Genomic DNA, 22,912 nt, shown 5'->3' on the forward strand with positions numbered 1-22,912 from the left:
GTGTCTAATTATTAGTAATTTCTTTCTTATTTTGAGCTTAAATCTGTTTTGATTTGTTACTTAAAGTCTTAATTCCATCCCTTGAGACTAGAAATGTCTTCTACATCAATATTTTTCATTAATGGGCCCTAAAATCAATTTTGGGATTACATCAGCATTATATTTAATGATTAGAATAGGATAGGGTAGGGTAGGGTAGGACAGAAGATAGGGTAAACTTATAGAATAGAAAGGAACAGATCAGTGTTCATAACACAAAATAGAGGTATTATTTTTCAAAAATTTTTTCTCAGTGATTTATAGATTTGTTGAGCTGTATGAAAACTTCCAAAATCCAAAGAGAAAAAATATCAAAGTGGAACTATGTTGTTTTGGCCTGGACAGAAAGTAACTTCAGCATAAAATATACTCAGACTTTTTGGGAGGGAGGTGGCTTGTTCTCCACATTATAGCAGTAAAAAGTGGTGTCGATTTCTTTTTAATTTTTTTTTTTTTTTTTTTTATTTTTTGACAGGCAGAGTGGACAGTGAGAGAGAGAGACAGAGAGAGAAAGGTCTTCCTTTTGCCGTTGGTTCACCCTCCAATGGCCGCCGCTGCAGCCGGCGCACCGCGCTGATCCAATGGCAGGAGCCAGGATCCAGGTGCTTTTCCTGGTCTCCCATGGGGTGCAGGGCCCAAGCACCTGGGCCATCCTCCACTGCACTCCCTGGCCATAGCAGAGAGCTGGCCTGGAAGAGGGGCAACCGGGACAGAATCCGGCGCCCCGACCGGGACTAGAACCCGGTGTGCCGGCGCCGCAAGGTGGAGGATTAGCCTATTGAGCCACGGCGCCGGCCGATTTCTTTTTAATTTAACAAATGTGATTATAAAATCACAAATTGGCCGGCGCCGCGGCTCACTAGGCTAATCCTCCGCCTTGCGGCGCCGGCACACCGGGTTCTAGTCCCGGTCGGGGCGCCGGATTCTGTCCCGGTTGCCCCTCTTCCAGGCCAGCTCTCTGCTGTGGCCCAGGAGTGCAGTGGAGGATGGCCCAGGTACTTGGGTCCTGCACCCCATGGGAGACCAGGAAAAAGCACCTGGCTCCTGGCTCCTGCCATCGGATCAGCGCGGTGTGCCGGCCGCAGCGCGCCGGCCGCGGCGGCTATTGGAGGGTGAACCAACGGCAAAGGAAGACCTTTCTCTCTGTCTCTCTCTCTCACTGTCCACTCTGCCTGTCAAAAAAAAAAAAATCACAAATTGATAAATGCTGTTGAATATATAATGGTCAGGAACACACTTAAGAGTAATACTATAGAATACATTAGGGTATTTGTCAGATTTCTGTGTTTTGCCCCATCATGTACTGTCCAGGGTCAGTATCCCAGCTCCCTTGAATACACATCCAGTGACCTTGTTCCAGTGCCTCTTCTACCTCGGCTCTTCTCTCTGACTGTGCTCTCTTGACATTCCTCTTGAAGCAGATTGGACAGGACTGGAAAGCAGGATGAGGGGACAGCTCCACTCTCCAGTGTCTCCAACAGGGCAGTGCCAAGGTCCCCAACCCTGTCTCCAGAGGGGACTGGGGACTGGAATTCAGATATACATGAGAAGCTACTCAATCAGGTCTCAGGATAGTGCCAAGAGGTAAAGGGACAAGACCACTGCCCACTCATTCACTGTCTCACTGAATCTGTGAGTGATGCAGGATCATGTTCATCTTGTTTCATGAGAAAATAGAGGCTTAGAGGGCAGAAGGGAAACCTCCTGATGCATTTGGAACTTGTCACAAAACTTGGAGTAAGCGGTCATCAGACAACCTAGAGCATGATGTAAATGACAATAGTGGTAGGTCTCATTTCAATAGCATGTGCTTGTCTTCAAGATATCCTCACATCCCTTAACCCAGTCATCTGTGGACTGTAGAAGACAGACCACAGCATTCCCTTCTTCCAAGTGAAAACATGACCTAGGCAGATGAAGCTCCCTGCCCAAGGTCACCCAGCCAGAAGCATAAAGCTGGTACCTGAACTTAGTTCCCAGTCAAAATCCAATGCTATTTTCATGTGCCTCTATGTCTAACCTTGACAGTTTTCCCCAGACCTACTGAAGGAAATTTGTCTTTCTCTTCCCTGGTCCCAAATTTGCAAAGAGGCTGTGGGGTGCTAATGCTTATTCCAAGGCCTGCAACGACCAAAGGAGCCTTAGCCTTTGGGACTGAAGGGTAAGATGGACTCTTGGACAAAATGACTTCCAAGTTTGGTCTGACTTGTAAACATTATTTACATCTGAGTCTGCGGTCAATGTGCAAGAGAAAAATGGGAAAATCAGGCGGCCTTAATCTCTGTAGCATGTGGCAGGAAAGAAAGCCCACCTCGACTGATGGCTGACTTGATATGTCCGAAGGGGATTAAGTCTGGCTGCGACAGAAACGGCTGGGGAGCCCAAATGGAGAGAGCTCGGCGAGGTGTGGCCTTCCAAGTTTAAACTTCTAATCTCCAAGGACCAGAGTGACTTCGTAAGGAATTCAAGAAGAACGCAATTCTCTCAACATATAATAGGATCCTGAAATCCTGAACATGTTATTTATTTAATTTTTTTTGGCCAGAATAAGCAAAGAAGTGTACTGGTGCCCACTGTGGGGTGACTGGAGTCTCAGGCAGACTGTGCAGGGCTATTTTGATAACAGTGCCACAAAGGTATTACAGGATTGGTGACATTTGCAGGTGTTGACACCTATCCAAACTCATTCTCTACACAGGGAGCTTAATAGATAGGAAGTGAACGGCTAAACATATTCACATTCACCCAAACTAGCAGACTGGCAAAGAAAAGCAAGAAATAAATGGAGTTTCAGCTCTCCAGTTTCACCTTAAATACTGCCATGGGATTTTTTAGGTGATTCTCTCCCTCCCCTACCCCCGCCCCTTCCCAACTGTTTTTCTTCCTCTGAGGGTTTGTCTTTTGATAATAAGCTCTGTTTGCATTTGCAAAATATAAAAAGTGAACTTCCAGATGGACTTCTCAAAGTGCAATCCAAACATGAAGGAAACAAGAAATTCAAAAGTTAAAGGCAAGTGGGAGGTGGTTTTCTTCTCCCCCAAATCTCTGGGGAGTCCAATTCATTCAACATGCTCACATTCTGGTTTCATTTCCATTTTCTATAATAAGAGATGAAGATGTAATATGTCAATGTTGATGTATCAGAGAGATGATGAATTCCAGGCTAAAACACGGCGACATCTGCTTGGAAACGAGATGGGAGAAATTAAGATGCTTACCCTGATTATTTTCCTCCAGAGCAAATTTATAGTATCTTTGGTCTCAAGGGCAGAAATTCCAGACAGATTAGCTTTTCATCTCCTAGGTAACTCTCCGAACTGCATAGCTATAGAAATTCATTGCTTTAACACTGGGTGTCCTTATTAGGGAAATATCTTAAATTCTATGCCAACAAAGAAACTCATTGACTACTAAGCAATAATCATGAAAATATTTACGACATGGATTACAAACAGGTGCTCCAAATAGAACAAAAGCTAGGTTATTCCCAGTTATGGACTAACTGAGACAAAATATTATTTACACCTAGCATAGAATATTTTATGCTTTTAGTAAATATTTTTTCTGGGTTATGTGTCCTCATGTTCTAGAAATGGAAAATTTGCTTAAGTACCTGAGGGAACTGGCAAACAGAATAGAGCTCTATAAATAATAGGTCTATAGCTATAGCATTGCCTACAATATAACTGTTCATAAGTTATTCAGCAAAATTGTATCCAGTTCTTACTATATGCCTGTGCTTGGAACTAGAGATGCACAGGTAAATACAACATGACCCCTGCCTAGTTAAACATTTTGCTTTATTTATTCCTCTTTATTAATTTGTAGGTGTTCGCATTTCCATTTCACAGACGGAGGAAACTGAGGGTTGCTAAGATCACACACCAGGAAGCACCGAATTCAAACTGACAGCTTGACGTTTTCCTTCAAGTCTCAGGCTCTGGCCACTCCCTCATATGCTGGTATGATTGACAGGAGGTCCAGCGCCGATTTGAGGGTCCCAAGGGCAATCACTCACAGTGCCTACAGGACATGGGAGCTGACCTTTCACTCAGTATTGACATCACATGACCTTCCTTTCTCAGTTCTCATCCAGATGTTTAGCACTGTGTAGACACAGCTGTGGTCTCAATCAGAACTAAGTGATATTTGCAGGCAATACTGAAGTGCACATTGAAAAACTATTCTCTTCTAATTGTGTTGTGAAATGGTCCAATAGAGAAAGGGTTTGAGCCTTTTTGAAGCAGCTTCTCTCAGAACTTTAGCAACAGGAGTTGTAAAATGTTCCCAAAAATATCGGTTGGCAAGAAAACCTCTTTGAATGCAAATGAGCCATTGATAAAAAGGAATTTGTTAAGAGAGACAGGAGTTGAGGGTGAACTCTGGAGCTGCGGGGTTGCCAAGGAAGCAAAGCTACCACAGAAGACTCTGATTGGAGGGGAGCCCTGAGGGGTGGCTGAGGACACAGGTCATTTGTAGTCCACAGGGGTCCAGAAGACACTTCAGATCCATCTTAGGCAAAACTGATTGGCTATTTCATATTGACTGGATTAATGTGTGACCATCCCACAATAATCACAAAACGGAAATAATTTGGAGATCACAAAACCGAGATTGGAGGATTCTCCCGTCTGTTAGCGAAGTGACCTTGGGCAAGTCACTGAACTTTTCGGAACTTGCACATCCTCATCTCCAAAATGAAGGTGGGAATTCTAACCTTGTAGGATAAAGAGATGAGGATTTGGAAGCACTCATTAAATTGTAAGACGGTGTATGGATTTGAGTCTCCCTCCCTCACCTCTTTGAAAAGTTTTTATTTATTTTAGAGACAGGCAGCAGTCTCTCATCTGCTGGTTCACTCCCCAAGTGCCTGTAACAGCAGGGCCGGGCCAGGCCGGAGCCAGGAACCAGGAACTCAATTTGTGCCTCCAAAGTGGGTTTCAGGGACTCAAGTACTTGGGCCATCAACTTCCTGTTAGCAGGAAGCTAGAGTCAAGAGCAGAATCAGAACTCGAACCCAGGCACTCTGATACAGAATGCAGGAGTCCACATGGCATCTTAATCAGTATGCCAAATGCCTTCCCTCCTCCCCCTTATTTACACACAAAAAAATTCAAATCCAAGCACAGGGCAGAACATCTCTCAACTGCAACCCAGCTTGTAACCATCCCCAGCCCCCACCCCTCAGTCTGCGTCCTTCTGAAGAACGAGCATCCAGGGAATGCCTTCTGCAGGTGCCTGGAACTCAATCTGCGTTCAGTTCTGTGAGCACAGGCTGGGAGTGCCTACCACATCCTTGGATTGGCACAGTGAGGCCTTCGAATGGTCTTCCAACCACTTGATGCCCCAGATACCACACAGGGACCACACGCAGGTGACTGACAGCCACCTTGCACTTGGTCCTGGAATTACTGCCTCTCCACCTGACTCTTCACTGCCCACAACTCTCTTCATCAGGTGTGCAGATGAAGTCTTGGACTCTTGTATTCCATTCACCTCCCCAGCTGTACTGTCACTTCCATGTCTGAAATATACCCTGAATACAACCACCTTTCATCTCCTCCACCAAAACCGCCCACTCCAACCCGCAAGCGTCCTTGTCTGGAATGCTATGAAAGGGTCTTTACCAATCTTCCTTTTCCTGTCCTTACCCCTTTATCATCTATTTTCCCTGCAGCAGCCAGAGTGACCGTTTAAAGGCATCCGTCAGATCAATCACAATGTCCTCCCACCGTTTCCTGTCTCATTCGGAATGAACTTTACCATGACCTACAAGGCCCTCGCTGCTCTGGCCTCCCACCGCCTCTCAGCTCCATTTCCTCCATCTCCTCGCTTTCCTCTGCTCCAGTCCCTCTGCTTCTCTGGCCCACCGATCACTGTCTTGCCCCAGGAAGTTTGTGCTTGTCATTCCACTTGCATGGAGCATTTTACCCCCGAGAGGCACATGTACTCAATCCACGAGCTTGCTCAAATGTCACTTCCTGAGAAAGGCCTTTCTGATCTCCTCTGGGGCTTCTTTTTTCTTCATAGCACTTGTTTAGATATTATCTAGCATAATACATCACATCACATTATATTATATTCTTGCTTACTGTCTGTCTCCCCACTGGAAAGTAAGCCCAGTGGGAGAGAGCAGGCATTCAGTCTCCATTTACCACTATATCCCCCGCCTCTATATTAATATCTGGCACTTTTGAGATGTGTAGGAGGATGTGTGCAGTGTCTTTGAGTCCACTAGGAGACCAGAGCAATCTTTCAGACATGGCCATACTTAAGCCAGTTTGGTGAGTGGTGTAGCCAAGGGTTTCGGGAGGGGCACGTGTCAACCAGAGGTGGCTGGCCTGGCTGAGGCTTTGCAAGAGCTGACCAATGGGTACCAAGTTTCCAGCAGACTCCGGCACTACCAGGGCACAGGGTGCCTTGATCTTTAGCACTCATGGGGCCTGACAGAAACCTTCTCAGAATAACAAAGGGTCCTGACTTCAAACTCAGTTTTCTTGGGTCTGATTTTACCAAGCAGCTCCCTGGTCTAGCCTGATCTCCTAAGTGGTGTAAGTCCAAGAGGAAGGGTCTTGTCTCACTGAATGACCAAACCCAGGAGACAGCTCCATGCCCATCTCTTGTGTTGCTGTCATTTTTTCAATCTGTCATTTTTTTTTTTTTTTTGACAGGCAGAGTGGGCAGTGAGAGAGAGAGAGACAGAGAGAAAGGTCTTCCTTTGCCGTTGGTTCACCCTCCAATGGCCGCCGCGGCCGGCGCACCGTGCTGATCCGATGGCAGGAGCCAGGTGCTTCTCCTGGTCTCCCATGGGGTGCAGGGCCCAAGCACTTGGGCCATCCTCCACTGCACTCCCGGGCCACAGCAGAGAGCTGGCCTGGAAGAGGGGCAACCGGGACAGAATCCGGTGCCCCGACCAGGACTAGAACCTGGTGTGCCAGCGCCGCAAGGCAGAGGATTAGCCTACTGAGCCGCGTCGCCGGCCTCAATCTGTCATTTACTGACGGCTCTGCGGGGCCAGGCTTTGTGCTAAACGCTGTGCATGCTTCAGATCAGTTATATTACCTAAGAAATACAGTACTGTTCCTATTTTACACATGTGGGAACTGAAGCTCCCTGAGGGTAACTGGCCCAACGATATACACGTGGAAAATGGGAAGACCGCGTTGCAAACCATCCTCTGAACAATGCTGCATGCTAGTGCATTTCACTGGAGTAGACTGCACCTGCGTTAGCCCTTGGCTGCTGGTGAGTGGGGCCTCTGAGTCTTGCAATGTGAAGCCCAAAAGGCTGTGAACAGTGTGACTTCTTCACAGGCACTGGGCTCAGCTGCAATCCCCTCCCAAAAGTAGACTGAAGCCTATTGGCCCAGCCTGAGCGGGAATCATGGGACCCACCCACAGAAAATGTTAACTTTAGCCTGACTCGTGCTTGTGAAACTCCTTCAGTTTCAGTTCTTAGAGACTGCCTTTTTCTCAAAGTTCTCCTGGAATCTCTGAGCTCTGCAGGCTGATCACCAGGAGCGTGTTTGTAAATATCCTCCGAGGCGGCTGTCCTCTGGGACAGCTGGCAGAGCAGGCGGTGGGGGTCGCCCCACGCCTTTGAGCAAAGGGGCAGTTCCCAAGCAGGGGCCGCTGAGCCTGGAGACAGGCGCTCCGATGCCACCCCGGGCAAGGCTGCTGCCTTCCATTCTTGCGCAGCGCTCAGATCCTGGTGCCTTCCGAAGTGAAGATTTTCTTTACCCCCAAGTGGAAAAAGTGAAAATCTTTACTTAGCAAGACACTCAGACCTCAAGCAAATATCAGCTCTTGTGACCCCCGAAACTCTCTCACGGAGTACTGCGTGGCATTCCCGATAACCCGCGTTCTTCCCTCCAGAGCGCGCTGAGAGAAACAGCTATTTCACTGAAGATCGTTCCTTTGACATTCACGCTCCAACAAGGATAGTCTCTTCTGGGCCTAATTTGACTTCTTTATGTGCCAAGAGGAAACTTTCTCTCTGAAGGGCAGGCACACAGATATCTGAAGAGGCCTTTAGGAGGCACTTTATAATTTCCTAGAATGTTTGGAGAATAATGTGTATTGATTAACTGTCTCTTTCAAAATGCTTCATGTTTCTCTATCCTTTTTTTTTCAAAAAGGAATTAACAGGAAGAAGAGGAAAAAAATACACCTCTTTTCTAACTTAAAGGAGTGTGGCCAAAAGCCTGAGAGATACAACTGAGTCCATGCAAGGGACGGTGGAAGTCCAGCAGCTAGTCCTGAGCAGCTGGGGGAGAGGAACTAAGGGAGGTGGCAGTGAGTCCTTCAGACAGGTTCATAATCTGAACCTGACACTCGCATGCACAGCGTGACTACAGAGTGAGTCCAGGGTTGACGTCAAGGACACATGACCTGCTGCTGCCCACACAAAGGGAAGTGGAGCTGTGAGCACGCCACAGCCCTAGTCTGCAGCAACAACACATGTGACACTCCTAGACCAATGTTCTCACAGAGACCTCTGCTTCCAACCAATGAGTTGGCACAAAAACAATGACACCAAAAAATTTAAACTGACAACCCACGATATGACATGACAGCCAGACCAGTCTAGCTGAGTTGTCTTTCTTGGCTTGCTACAGTGTCCTGGTTTCCCGGTATTTTTCTTGTAGGCCTCCAGGCCACTCTACTGCAAGCTACATGCTGAGGACCCAGAGCGGGTCCATCTACCCACCCCGCTGGACAAGTGGGAAGGAAGCTTTGCTGGTCGAAGCAGTGCTGGATTTAGAGACCGAAAACCCGAGCTCCAATCCTGATTGTCGCTATCAACTGTCTAACCTTGCTTAATTTTTTGAGCCCTGTTACCAGATGCATGAAATGCAAAATCTGACCAATTCAAAGGACCAATCTTAGGAAGTCAGCATTATCATCCCCATATTACAGGTAGGAAACTGGCCATGGAGCTGATAAGCAAAAGAGCCCAGACAACGGAAGGGTTCTCAGGTGACACTGCTGATGTCCACGTGGGGATGGCCCGAGCTGGACCTCAGTGAGGAGGAGCAGGATTGCGCAGGACCGGTCCCCACAGCTGTGAGAAGCCCGGGGAGGCGAGAGCAGAGAGGGAAGAGGGTGGGAGCACAGCACTGCTTAGCTGCCCCCCACACAGCGCACTCACATTCACACCACACAGACAGAGCCTGTGGTCTCTCAGGGGACAGAACATCAAGCTCCTCCATCTCTGAGGACCCCCGCGAGTGCCCGTGGATCGGGAGTGGAACCCGAGGCCTGGCATCCATAAGGGGCTGGAGTATCCCAGAGCCTTTGCGCTCACACTAAATGCCTCTGATGCTCAGTGAGCTATGGGGTAATTGGTTTATGAATGCCAAGGGCATTACGAGTTTCACAGTAAACTTCCTCCATTCAGCCCAGTTTCAAAAACCAGGAGGCAAAAAATAACAGCTCCTGAAACCATTTTTTTTCTTTTCTTTTTTTTTTTTTTTTTCCGAAAGTCCCTTTGAGGAAGTTAATGTTGCAACAACAGGAAGTAAAACAGAACCTTCTCCAGCTTTCCCATAACCCTTGGGTGGTCCATCCTTGGAGCCAGCTTCAGCCCTGCCCCACTACTATGATGGGTTTGGGTTGCAGGCTCACTTCCTCCAGGAAGTCTTCCCTGACTACTCCACAGTGTCAACAGGCCTCTCCACTCTTCCTACCCAAAGCACCTGGAACCGCCCCACTGTAGCACATCATATGCTTGAGTCTGACCAGTTACATCTTGATATTTATGGTCAATTGTCTATCTTCTCGTGAGATTCTGAAGCTCCTTGGGGAGGTGACTGCTGAGCCTGTGGAGCCTAGATGAGTGCCTGGCACACAGTGGACAGTGGACTGTGCTGGATAAAAATACATCGCTTGAATCACTCACTGTTCATTACCTTCTCCTTCCTCCCCTCAACATCCCAATCACCGCGACCGAGAGCTAAGCCCAGAGTGAGTACTCACAGTGCGTGGCATTGTGTTGGGGGACGCAGAGCCCAGGAACGCATCCCCATTTTTGGAGTGCCAAGAGGCAATCACTGTGACTTACCGGAAATGACACTGCATGTGCGAGCAGGAGGTGACAGCATCTTCCCATGGCAGCATGCTGATCTATAAAATAGGAACAGAGACACTTACTACGCCTGCCTCACACAGCCATTTGATCATCACATGGGAACATAGATAGAGGAGTTTATAAATTGTGAACATCCTGCCGTGAATGTGTGATTTTTGCTGTTTATTTTTGTGTCGTGGTAAAACATGCATGGTACAAAACTGACCGTTCTAACCATTTTTAGGTATGTAGTTCAGAGGCTTCAGGTACATTCACACTGTTGCACAACCATCACCACCTTCCATGTCTAAAGCTTTTTCCATTATACCAAACTGAACGGGCAATGTTTGCAGGTGGTAGAAGGCGCAGACAACTTCACCCCAGCTCTCCTGTGGCTCTCCTTAGCCCTTCCCTTCTCCGGCCCTTCAATAGGTGTGAGGTCCCAAGGCTCTCGTGGACTAACCCTCATCCAACATATGGAAAGCTGAAACCCAGATGGGGAAGGGATTGGCCCCAACTCACACGTGGAGCCAGAGGCAGAGCTGGGGCCAGATCCCAAGCAGCTGCTGTCCTTTCTGCTAGTCCACCTCCCACAGCCTGTCTCCTGCATCTCATTCAGTGAACTTCTCATATACCTGAATAGTTCCTTCCAGCCTCTTGACAGTGTCCCCCACCCTGACTGCCTGAACTACTGATATAAAAGCTACCAGGTTGAGACCAGCGCCATGGCTCACTAGGTTAATCCTCCGCCTGTGGCACCAACATCCCATATGGGCGCCGGGTTCTAGTCTCGATTGCTTCTCTTCCAGTCCAGCTCTCTTCTGTGGCCTGGGAGGGCAGTGGAGGATGGCCCAAGTGCTTGGGCCCCTGCACCTGCATGGGAGACCAGGAGGAAGTACCTGGCTCCTGGCTTCAGATTGGCGCAGCACTGGCCGTGGCGGCCATTAGGGGAGTGAACCAATGAAAGGAAAACCTTTCTCTCTGTCTCTCTGTCTCTCTCACTGTCTAACTCTATCTGTGAAAGGAAGACCTTTCTCTCTGTCTCTGTCTCTCTCTCACTGTCTAACTCTATCTGTCAAATAAAAAAAAAAAGCTACCAGCTCAATTGTTTGTCAATGTGAACTCAACTGCAGGTGCTGCTGTTTGCGGCCCACCAATCTTTTTGTGTATGCCAGCTGGACCCTTAGCATCACGCTCCTCCAATTTCCCATGCATAGATGCTTTTAGTGAGGCACCTCGTTCCTCAGCATCTTCCCTTACCCTCTCCCTGCAAAAATCAATCAATCTTTCCCTAGAGAAGAGAATTTCAGACTCACGGGCACCTGATCATTCCTTGAGTGGGGAGAGAAGAGGCTAGCAGATGAAGGCGCAAGGTGTGGAGGCGGAGGAAGGGGTAGAGAGGGAGTCATGGCTGTGGACAACAGCAGCAGCGGCAGCCACCGTTCACTGCTCACTCCCTGCAGTAGGACATGCCAAGCCTTCAGCCTGCATTGTCTAGTACTTACGGCAGACTTCATAGAGGGTATTCTGGAGTAAATCGTATCTCCCCCAAATCCATGTTCACCAGAAACCTCAAAATGTGACCTACATTTGGCAACAGGATCCTTGTAGATCTAAGTAGTGGAGAGGAAGTCACACCGGATGAGGGTGGGCCGTAATCCAGTGACTAATCTCTTTGTAAGAAGAGACAGCAGAGGCTCCTAAGGACGACACCATGTGATGATGGAGGCAGAGGTTGAGGTGATGCAGCTGCAAGCCAAAGAATGCCAAACACCGCCAGCAAGCACCACACACTCGGAAGTAAGAAGAAAGGTTCCTTTCCTGGAGCCAGGGAGGGAGATTGAGGCTACACTTCCCTTGATTTGGGGTTTCCAGCCTCCAGAACGGTGCAAAGATAAACTTCCATTAAGACACCTCATCTGTGCCAACCTGTTACAGTAGACCTAGAAAAGAGGGAGAAGGAACATTAAAATCCCCACAACCCAGGTGAAGTGGAAAGTGCACAAATCCAGCATCTTTAGTCTTCACAACAAGAATGTTGAAGGGTGGGAATCTTGTGATTCCTCTCTATTTTATGAGCGAGGCAAGTGAAGTCAGAGAAATGAGGCAAAATGCCAAGATCAGAGGAGGGTGGGCATTAGAATCGAGATTCAAATTCATCTCTAACCTAAGCCAGACCCCAAGAACATAAACACCCTACCCACGACCCCATCCTTCAGGGACAGAGGTGGGGAAGTTGGGTCTCTTTGCATCATGAAAGCATCTAGAGCAAGGCAGAGCTCACAAAGCCGGGAGTCGCTGGTCACATCCAGCACCTCAGAGGGGTTGCTCCTGCCATCAGGTCAACCCTTCTCAGACATAACTACTTCACTGAGACTTTTGGGGACTGAACGGGAATCCAAAAAGCTCATGGGTCTTTGGTAAGCTAGAAAAATAGTCTTTTTTTAAAAAAAGTTTTATTTATTTATTTTGAAATAGTTACTAAGAGAAGGAGGGAGAGAGAGAGGAAGAAAGAGAGAGAGACAGAGAATATCAATTGATCTATGGTCCTCTGGCTCACTGCCCAGATGGCCACAACAGCCAGCCCTGGGCCACAGTGAAGCCAGGGACCAGGAGTTTCTTCTGAGTCTCCCACATGAGTAGCAAGGGGCCAAACACTTGGGCCTTTTTCTTTTGCTTTTCCCAGGCCATTAGCAGGGAGCTGGATTGGAAGTGGAGCAGGAGGGACTCGAACTGGCACCCATATGGAATACTAGCATCTCAGGCATTTACCCACTATGCTACAATGCTGGTTCCTAGAAAAATAGTCTTGATCTACAAAGACACAATTGAAGAGGTAGAGTGCCAGCAGTTTGTTATTGGCCTTGATTGTGCAAACACTTCAGCTAAAGTGGTATCTCCTAGTCACTAATTGTGCTAAAGAGAAATTTATCTGAAAGTCCTCTCCCTTAGAGTGTTTTGAAAGTTTGATGAGATTTAAAATGAGAATATTCAAATGAAATGAAGCAATTGTCTTAAGGGGCAAGATTTAAGCTCACTGACTTAGGGCCTTGAATGTCAAGCTGAAGAGTTCCAACTACTATAGAAACTATAGGAGGTTGTCAAGGGCTTTTAGCCCAAAGTGATGAGTTCTTTATTTTATTTTAAAGATTTATTTTACTGAATTTGAAAGGCAGAGTGAGAGAGAAAGAGATCTTCCATTGGCTGGTTTACTTCCCAAATGGCTGCACCAGCTAGGTACAGGCCATGCCAGGCCAAAGCCAGGAGGCAGGAGCTTCTTCCAGGTCTCCCACGTGGGAGCAGGGCCCCAAGCACTTGGACCATCTTCTTCTGCTTTCCCAGGCCCATTAGCAGGGAGCTGGATCAGAAGTAGAGCAGCCAGGACTTGAACTGGCATTCATATAGGTTGCTGGCATTGCAGGTGGTGGCTTTACCCACTATACCACAACTGTGGTCCTTGATGTCACCATCTTAACCAACTGAACTGGCACTCCAATATGGGATGCTGGCATCAGTTTAAGCCATCGTGCCACAATGCTGGCCACCAGAGAGGCTCTTCAGGAGGGTGACTCAGCAGCTGTGAGAAGGGCAGAGTCGAGCAGAGACGCAAGATCATTTGAGCAGGCAGATGCAAACAACCCAAGGTGAGAGCTGAAGCAGGAGGGGTCAAATGAAAGGGCAGTTAGACACTCGGTGCAGAAACGGAATGGCATTTGCTCCTGGCTCCTTGTGGTTGTGGGGAAGCCAAGAGGGGGGGAAAGCTGGGATTTTTGCAGTCAGATGAAAGCGAAAGGAAGAGGAGGAAAGGTCATCGGGAAGTGGAGCTGGGTGTTAGTCACACCAAGGTCTCTGTGGCCACGAGAGCCTGGCTGGTCTGCTCCCAGTGGACTTTGGTTTACAGTCAGCAGTGTAAACTTCCACACTGTTGTTTACGCTGCTGATATTTGTTTTTTCTACTGCTTGTCCTTTAACACAAGCCTAATGAGTACCATTCTAGGGGCTTTCCATCTTCCCTACTGTGGGGAGCAACTCGGACTATACTGTTACTGGAATTAAGACTTATTCTATGCATCTGCTCTCCCACTGTGGGGAGCAACTCGGACTATATTGTTACTGGAATTAAGACTTATTCTATGCATCTGCTCTCCCACAATATGGCGCTGGGAGAGAAGAAAGAGGCTTCTACACAGCTGCCTCCAGTTCAACCAAGGAACTGTAGGACTTGCTCCTGATTGGAGGAGAGCAACGTACTCGGCGTGTGGGCAGCCGAGTTAGGATTGGCGGAGGAGGACTATAAAGGAGGAGAGAGACGGCATGCACCGGGAACATCTATGGGGAACATCTAAGGGAACCCGTGCAGCCCCCGAGAAAGCCGGCCGGCGGTGTGCCGCTCCCCTGCGGAAGTGGGGAATGCGGCCAGGGGGAACTGCCCTTCCACGGAGGTGGAAGGGATAGTAGCCAACCCGGGAAGAACCAGCAGCAAACCCGGGGAGGGCCGAGCAGACGAAAGAACAGCGCAGGGTCCTGTGTCGTTCCTCCACGAAGAGGGGGAGCGACACCTACAACCACTATTTCTTTTTTTAAAAAATATTTATTTGAGAGGCAGAGTTACAGAGAGAGAGAGAAAGGTCTTCCAATGCTGGTACATTCCCCAAATGGCCACAACAGCCAGGACTGGGCCAGGCTGAAGCCAGGAGCCAGGAGCTAGGACTCTTCTGGGTCTCCCACGTGCGTACAGGGGCCCAAGCACTTGGGCCATCCTCCACTGTTTTCCCAGGCCATTAGCAGGGAGCTGAATCAGAAGTGGAGCAGCCAGGACTCGGACCAGAGCCTATATGGGATGGTGGCACCACAGGCAGAGGCTTAACCTACCATGCCATAGCACAGGTCCCCACAACCATTATTTCATCCCCAGAATATTCCATAGCTCGAAAAGAAGTGTCTTTGATCTCTGAACTCCCATATCTGAGTTGTATTCAAAGCCTACAATTCCTTTCTTAAAGGTAGGTTTTAGGCTAATCTGTTAAATCTAGTATCCTTGATGATGGTCTTGCCTGGTTAGCCACCCTCCCATCAACACAAACTCCTCTCAGAGCTCGCTGGGTACAGCCCTGATGGAGAACTCTACAAGCTGCCCCAGTAACTCCAAACATCTCTCCTGACTTCTGAGATCCTCCCAAATCTGTCGCAAGCTGCTCTGACATTATTTCCCAACTTTTTCCAATACAAATTTGAGTTCTAATCAGGCCATTCTTTGTTCCAAACTCCCATGTCTAGTCCCAGCTCCACAGTTCACCCCATTTATTCTTCCTGTGCAGAGTTACCTCCTCACCCTTCACTTGGCTTCAGTGGGGTTCCAGCATGTCTACCTTTCAAGAACTAGAGCAGATTGCTAAGTCACCAGACAGGAGTAGGTCTGACCAGAGCCAGCATAAAACTAAGTGAGCTCCCAGTAAGAATGTAAGTAACTGAGCAGAAACCCTGTCAGATAGCTCCTTCACATCAACACACTCTCCAAAGACCTGAGAAAAGTGCTCAGTGCTGCTTCTTGAAATATTTTCCCAATGAGGAAAGAGAAATAATGCAAATCAAAAATGAAATCATCTAAAAATTTACAAATAACTAAAACTATGTGATAAAATAGACTCCCAGGTACATATGCGAGTGAATTTAAAAATTAGGATCTATAGCATTACACCTATTAGAATGGCTGCCATGGAGGGTGGGGACAGACAATAACAAGGATTGCTAAGGACGTGGAGAAAGTGGAACGTTTGTGTACTATTGATGAAAATGTGAAATGGCACAGCCACGTTGGGAAATAATAACAGTAGAATCACCACATGTTCCAGAAATCCCACCTCTGGGTATACGCCCCCAAAGAACTGGAAGCAGGGTCACAATGCAACATTGTGTACCTGTGGTCATTGCAGCATTATTCACAATAACCAGAAGTTGGAAGCAACCCAAATTTCCACTGATGGATGAATACATAAGCAAAATGTGGTGTAAACATACAATGGAATATTATTAAACATAGAAAAGGAAAGAAATTCTGACATATTCTACACCCGGATGAACCTGAGGGCATTAGGCTAAGTGAAATAAGCCTGTCACGAAAAGAGAAATGCTATTTGATTGTACTTAAATGAGGTATGTATGTAGAAGAGGCAAATTCATAAAGACAGAAAGTGGAATGATGGTTGCCAGCTGGAGGGAAGGGATATGGGGATGGTTTAAGGGGGACAGAGGCTACAGAGCTTCAGCTTTGGATGGTGTTGGTGGAGATCCTGGTGACGGAGATGATGATGAGGATGATGAAGGTGGCAATGGTGGTGGCTTGATGAGGATAAGTCTCAAAAAGAATTACAGAGCCTCTTAGCGGCAGATCAATATTTCTAGGCGAACCACTTGAAAAGTCATTTCTTCCCCTATTTTTTACCTGTGGCATCCATATATTTACCAGATAAATCATGACTTTCCTAAAGGTAGAGCTCCCTGGCTTATCTCTTCATTTCAACTATTTGGGTTCATGAAATGATCATGATATCCAACAAACTAGCTAGGTGTGGGGACTGCCAAGGTAGCTTCCTCTTGAGCTGGAGCATAAACATACAAAGTCATAGACTCCGATGTTTGGGAGAGATACAACATGTTAACAAGTTCAAGCTCCCACCCAGCACAGGTGTTAGTCTGTTTTCTGACCTTTACAGCAGAATGCTAAAAAGTGGGCAATTTATAAGGAATAGAAGTTTATTTAGCCTCTAGTCCTGGAGGTGAGTAAGTCTCTTGGATACTAGCATCTGCTCGGCCTTCTGACTGCATCATAACTTGGTTGAGGGTATTATCTCACAAGACAGAGCAAGTGTTCCAGCTCCAATCTCTCTTCTTCTTCATATAAAGCCATTGATGGCATCGTGGGGGCTACACCCTCACGGCTTCATGTGATCCTAATGACCTCCCCAAAGCCCCACCACCAACATATGAATAACATATGAATTTGAGGATTAAGTTGACAAGACATGGGCTTTTGGAGGACACATTCAAACCTAGCACCATACCCACTAAGTTTGTTCAGCCTACTAACCGCTTCTGAGGAAGAGAATCAAACTTAGCCTACTACAACCTATTTTAGATCTAATTGCTTGAGATACCAACATAAAAGAGATGATAAAACTTCACTGGAATACATGGGAATATGTTGCCAGTTAACTCAGCTGTCTACCTGACTCCTTTAAATATTTTCCCAATGAGGAAAGAGAAATAATGCAAATCAAAAATGAAATCATCTAAAAATTTACAAATAACTAAAACTATGTAATAAAATAGACTCCCAGGTACATATGCGAGTGAATTTAAAAATTAGGATCTATAGCATTACACCTATTAGAATGGAATTAGAATTACCAACAAATATATGAATTGGACTTGTTGAAATCAACACATGTACATATTGGAATAGGAGTTTTAAGAATATTATCAGCCAGAATTAACCGAACCACAATGAATATGTTAGTTCTTTGCTTATGCAAAGTATACAGTACAACTGCTGGAGGTACCACCAACTCAGAGCAGGTAGCTAAGATTCTAAAATCAATACTACCTTGTATAGTGCTGTTCCCTGGGAGTGATTCATTTTATTACATGAACTTTAAACCCTTTAATATGCTTCCTTAAAGAGCTATCTGATTCTGAAAATCACAATTTCTAGAAAATTCCACGTAAGCAAAACTGTAATGATACATAAAGTAAATATAATATGTTTATTTATTTAGGGAGGAGGCTTGGAGGGAGAAAGAGAGAAATGAGCTTCCATCCACTGGTTCACTCCTCATATGCCCTCAATAGCTGGAACTGGGCGTGGTCTAGAGCTAAGGGCTGGGAACTTCCAAGTGGGTAGCCAGAGTCCACCTACTAGCACCACCATGGCTGTCTCCCAGGGTCTGCATTAGCAGGAAGCGGAAGTCAGGAATCAGTCCAATTGGGACACCATGTCCCAGCCACTAGGATAATCACATGCTCCCAAGTCCTTTTTCAATTTTAACATAAAGAGGAATGCCATTTTTATTGATATGACACCAGTCTATCCTAGAATTTGTTACACAAATATTTAGAGACTCCATTTCGAAGGTGTCCACATATTTCAGTCTAGCTCTAGTTCTGTCATTACAAATCTTCTGTCTCCTTCCTCTGATACCCTAGACACTGGTACTCATGCCTGGCTAGGCTCTGAAAGTCAATTTACTCCTAGACAATTAGGAATTCCCAGAGGGGAGGTAGCTACTGGACAACTTCAATTCCCTTGTCCACTGTGGGGCGAGCATTCTCTGCGGTTTAGAGCTCCGGATCACGTGAGTTCCCTAGGCTCAGTTCTGAGCGCTCACATGAACGTGCAACATCCGTGTGATCCTAGAAAAGTTACTCAACAACTCTGACTCCTTCCCCTCATATACACACAGGAGTGACAGAAATAGTACCTCACTCACAGTGCAGTTGTGAGAGAAATGAGTGAATGCATGAGAAGCCTGGAGAGGCTTGCGTGTAATAAGTGCTTGAAGACATTAGCTGTTATTATTCTTGCCACTGTACCTTCTCAAACTCTGGATGACCTTTCTCTCCATAGCTTCACAAGACTTTGACACTTCACATTCAAAATTCTGCCATGATTTGGGGCTGAGGCTTTGGGAACACACTAATAGACATTAGGAAAAATTTCTTGGGGGCAGTGGCATGCAAATGGGACCACAGTGAATTTCTCCCTCCCTACTTGAGTACTTTTCAGAACATTAGGAAATGAAGCAATGAAGGAATTGTTCAACCCTCTTGGAATTCTTGATAGGCCAGCCTGGGTCTCTTCTGCTTCCTTCTACATATTATCAGACTGATATATTTAGTGCTATACACTCCCTTCCTTACGTGTCACATCTGCCCAAACTGTATATTATGCCTCTACCCTTCAGAGATTTCCCCTAACTTTATCTTTTCGAAACTTTCTGAGCTCAAAGGCATGCCATGTGCCAGCTGCAGTAACACCAGGGCTTAGCAGAGCCGGATAACACATCCAAATTTTCCTTGAGCTCTCTATTCCTAAAAATATAATTAACTTTAGAGAAGCCACACATAAGACTTTAGTTAGGCAAAAAGAAAGTGAAATGGTTTATTGGACCCAAATTGCTAGATATCTGTGCCATTTCTGTCAGTGGCACACATTAATTTTAATCATATTAAAAGAAAGTTATGGGCTAGGCGTCAAGGGGAAGGACTCAACTTGATAGGGCTGCTGAAGGCTATTAACGCTGCTCACTGCACAAGAGCAGTCAGCCGAGCGCTGAGTGGAGCCTCACACACAGCTTCCTTCTCCCAACGCCATGCACCCTAGAGAAGGGGGGCATATTTTTCTATATCACATGATACTCTATGGGTGAATAATGGCTACATACCTGAGGATCGAATAAATATGTTGAAGGTAATGGGGCCCAGATGTCTCACTTCTAGAGAAAGGAGTTCCAAATATAGAGAGGGGGGTTGGATTGGAATTGGATGTACCAATGTGAACCCTTTTAATATAGACAGTTATGGGTTTCCATGAGCACGTGGGTGAGTGTGTAAATGTATCTCCCTACTCTTTTCACCAAGAATGCCGAGAATCAATGACATGTTCAGTAGTGATCATAGCTACCTAAATATCATCCTCTTTTAAAAGGAAGCTGAACCTACTAGAAAGATGGAGGATTCCAAGGATGGAAAAATAAAAGTGTAAGGGAAATCAGGAGTGTCTTTTGGATCCCAAAAGGTAATAATGTGCTCAAAAATCTTGTGAACACATTAAAAGTACATTAAGGGGGCTGGTGCTGTGGCATAGTGGGTGGAGCTGCCGCCTGCAGTGCCGGCATCACATACGTGTACCAGTTGAAGTCCCAGCTGCTCCACTTCTGATCCAGCTTTCTGCTATGGCCTGGGAAAGCAGTGGAGGATGGCACAAGTACTTGGGCCTCTGCACCTGTGTGAGAGACCCGGAGGAAGCTCCTGGCTTTGGATTGGTTCAGCTCTGGTTGTTGCGGCCATCTGGGGAATGAACCAGCAGATGGAGGACCTCTTTCTCTGCCTCTGCCTCTCTGTGACTCTGCCTTTCAAATAAACAAATAAATATTTTTTTTAAAAAAAGTACATTAAGGCCAGAGGGACAGAGCTCCCTCCTATTCCTGGTCTTCCAAACACCTGCACTCATGCTTGGTCAAACAAGGGAAAACACAAATATCAAAATAAGTAAGGGAAGCCATAGAGTATAACCCATTGAATAAAATTTGAATCCATGAATACATATTGACACAAAAGAATACAAAATGAGAAAGAAGGGAAAGGTCTATCCTAAAATAGAATATTAACTGAGAAACACAGAATGAATAATTAAGTAAGAAAATTGTCACTTATCAACCATTATAGTAATAATTGATTCAGGCAAAATCAATAGGTGCCGATATTAATGAGTAAAGTTTTATGGGACATGGGATATTTACATAGTCTTTAAGTATTGCCCGTATAATATTGATTACTTACTAAAATATAAAATATTTATTCTTTGCTAAGCATAGAATATTTTCTAATTAATCTAAGAGTAGATAAACTTTGCAGTCAGTCACCATCCTTTTTAAAGTATTATTTACTTTGAAAGTCAGAGTTGTGGAGAGAGTGGGATAGACGAGAGATTTTTCCATCTACTTCCCAAAGGATCAGGATGGCTGGTGCTGGGCCTAGCCTAAGCCAGGAGCCAGAAGCTTCATCCTGGTTTCCCATATAGGTGGCAGAGGCCCAAGCACTGAGGCCATCTTCCACTGCTTTTCCCAGGCCATTAGCAGGGAGCTTTATCAGAAGTGGAGTAGCAAGGCCACAAACTGGCATCCATAAGGATGCATTACAGGTGGTGGCTTTCCCACTATGCCACAAATCTGGCCCCTACTGTCACCATTTTTTTTTTTTTTTTTTTGGCAGGCAGAGTGGACAGTGAGAGGGAGAGACAGAGAGAAAGGTCTTCCTTTGCCGTTGGTTCACCCTCCAATGGCCGCCGCGGCCGGCGCAACACGCTGATCCGATGGCAGGAGCCAGGTGCTTCTCCTGGTTTCCCATGGGGTGCAGGGCCCCAGCACTTGGGCCATCCTCCACTGCACTCCCTGGCCACAGCAGAGAGCTGGCCTGGAAGAGGGGCAACCAGGACAGAATCCGACGCCCCGACCGGGACCAGAACCCGGTGTGCCGGCGCCGCAAGGCGGAGGATTAGCCTAGTGAGCCGCGGCGCCAACCATCCATCTTAACCGACTAACAAAATTTGACATCACCAATGATGGGACAAATCAACATTATGTGGCTCCTGACAAATATGTATAAGTTGAATCCAACCATTAGGAAACATTAGACTGATCCAAATTGAAAGACATCCTATAAAGCAACGGTACTATGATCTTCACAAATATCTGTGTCATGAAAGATAATTAAGGAGAAAGGGACACCCTCAGACTAACGTAATAGAAAAACTAAATGCAACACAAGAGCCGGGTTATATCCTGGATTCTATAAAAGATAGTATCAGCACAGTTGACACATTTCTAATGGAGTCTATCAGTTTTGATGATTATACTGGGGTAGGTGGGAGATTGTCCTTGTTTTATGGAAATATACACCAAAATAGTAATGAGTACTAGGACATCTTATCTGCAATTTATTCTCAAAATGGTTCAAAATAATATATACAAATAGAAATGAATGTGATAAAAAAGCTAACATTTGGGTGAGGGTATGTAAGACTTTTTGTACTATTGTTAAAGTATTTTTCATAAAAAACTTTTGTAATTTTGAAATTCTTTCAAATTAAAAGATGTCTCTTAAAAAGTAAAGGCAAAGCAAAAAGATTTTTTTTTCTTTTTCAACTTTTATTTAATAAATATAAATTTCCAAAGTACAACTTTTGGATTATAGCGGCTTTTCCCCCCTTAACCTCCCTCCCACCCGCAACCATCCCATCTCCCACTCCCTCTCCCATCCCATTCTTCATCAAGATTCATTTTCATTTATCTTTATGTACAGAAGATCAATTTAGTATATATTAAATAAAGATTTCAACAGACTGCACCCACATAGACACACTACTCTGTCTGAGTAGTAGTTTTACTGTTAATTCGCATAGTACAACACATTAAGGACAGAGATCCTACATGGGGAGTAGGTGCACAGTAACTCCCGTTGTTGATTTAACAACAGACACTATATTTAGGACGTCAGTAATCACCCGAGGCTCTTGTCATGAGCTGCCAAGGCTATGGAAGTCTCTTGAGTTCACCAACTCCGATCTTATTTAGACAAGGCCATAGTCAAAGTGGAAGTTCTCTCCTCGCTTCAGAGAAAGGTACCTCCTTCTTTGATGGCCTGTTCTTTCCGCTGGGATCTCACTCACAAAGATCTTTCATTTAGGTTTTGGTTTTTGGTTTTTGGTTTTGTTTTGTTTTGTTTTGTTTTGTTTTGCCACAGAGTCTTGGCTTCCCATGCCTGCGAAACTCTCATGGGCTTTTTAGCCAGATCCAAATGCCTAAAGGGCTAATTCTGAGGCCAGAGTGCTGTTTAGGACATCTGCCATTCTATGAATCTGCTGTGTCTCTTGCTTCCCATGTTGGATCGTTCTCTCCTTTTTAATTCTAGCAGTTAGTATTAGCACACACTAGTCTTGTTTATGTGATCCTTTGACATGTAATCCTATATTTATGATCAATTATGAACTTAATCTGATCACTTGGACTAGTGAGATGACACTGGTACA

The 22,912-nt window shown here is 45.9% G+C and overlaps 1 long non-coding RNA gene across 6 annotated transcripts in view; it reads right to left on the reverse strand.

Moving 5' to 3' along the window:
• Positions 1 to 22,912, reverse strand: part of LOC149128827 (uncharacterized) — a 328,324-nt gene that overhangs the window by 88,022 nt on the left and 217,390 nt on the right. For 2 of the 6 annotated variants that reach the window (XR_016211152.1, XR_016211131.1), the window contains 3 exons: positions 11,696 to 12,050; positions 10,102 to 10,163; positions 2,925 to 3,219 (listed from right to left, as the gene is read on the reverse strand). This is a non-coding gene — a long non-coding RNA (uncharacterized LOC149128827). Of the gene's footprint in view, positions 1 to 2,924; positions 3,220 to 10,101; positions 10,164 to 11,695; positions 12,051 to 22,912 lie in introns of those variants that run through there. The other 4 variants (XR_016211153.1, XR_016211133.1, XR_016211132.1 and 1 more) reach the window with 3 other exon arrangements.

The sequence above is a fragment of the Oryctolagus cuniculus genome, chromosome 1 (assembly GCF_051225735.1).
Source record: "Oryctolagus cuniculus isolate XC-2025 breed Fujian yellow rabbit chromosome 1, ASM5122573v1, whole genome shotgun sequence".
Classification (NCBI taxonomy): domain Eukaryota; kingdom Metazoa; phylum Chordata; class Mammalia; order Lagomorpha; family Leporidae; genus Oryctolagus; species Oryctolagus cuniculus.